This window comes from Corvus brachyrhynchos, unplaced genomic scaffold (assembly GCF_000691975.1).
Source record: "Corvus brachyrhynchos isolate BGI_N302 unplaced genomic scaffold, ASM69197v1 scaffold716, whole genome shotgun sequence".
Taxonomy (NCBI): Eukaryota; Metazoa; Chordata; class Aves; order Passeriformes; family Corvidae; genus Corvus; species Corvus brachyrhynchos.
The window spans coordinates 21,762-22,581 of record NW_008238433.1 but is presented as its reverse complement, the minus strand read 5'-3'; the positions used below and the strand labels follow the sequence as shown (position 1 = coordinate 22,581).

At 48.9% G+C, this 820-nt stretch overlaps 1 protein-coding gene across 1 annotated transcript in view; it reads right to left on the bottom strand.

The window, feature by feature from the left end:
* Nucleotides 1-820, bottom strand: part of FAM189A2 (family with sequence similarity 189 member A2) — a 34,084-nt gene that overhangs the window by 31,340 nt on the left and 1,924 nt on the right. The window lies entirely within an intron of this gene.

Here is an 820-nt window from a genome sequence, read left to right as displayed (position 1 = left end):
CTACATGGAAAAACTTTCTACCAAGAAGGCCACTGGACAGTTCCTGAGAATCAGTCAGGGGCTCAGCTAAGGAGAGTCTTCAATGAAGGACATTCCTTCATGAAAAGTGCAGCTCTTCAAGGAACCTCAAAACCACCGTTCTCTTTTGCCAGAGCAAATCTTCTCTGAGAGAGTGCTGTGACCAGCCACGGAGCTCTGGTTATCCCTACAGAGTGGTGTTTGGATGCAGAGAAGTTGTGCTCTGAAGCTCCCTGTCCTGTTTTCCCAGAAACCTTTCTGAGCAGGTGACAGCAGGGCCCCTCCTGTCCTCTTGGCTACAGATGAAATGCAATGCAGGGAGCAGCACAGTCAGGCCATCTGGGCACAGGCACAAGCAGCCTTGATTTTGCACATTCTCCTTTGCAAATGCAATACTCCTTTTCCAGTCTTTTTTTGAAACACTTCCACTGCTGTGGCTGCAGTAGGAATTCCTGTGGGACAAGGCACTGCCAATATCATCCTAGGTCTCCAGGGCCCTTGGCTGATGAGGGTGCGCAGGTGTCTTGGTTTTGAAAGACAGGTGTCTGCTAAGGAAGGCAGAAGCCTCCCTTGAAGTGGCAGATATAGCCCCTTTTCCTCCGAGTTATTATAATTTTGAAATCAAGGGCCTTTAGGCAAAGATGTGGGAAATAGGAATAACAGTTCTTTACTATATATATAACCAGTTCAACAAAACAACAATAACTCTGGCAGTAAGAGCAAACAATCACAAACCCAGTGCCAGCCTTCTCAGCTGTCAGGCCCTTTCCCCTCGGGTGCGGTTCCGCTCCCAGCCGGCAGG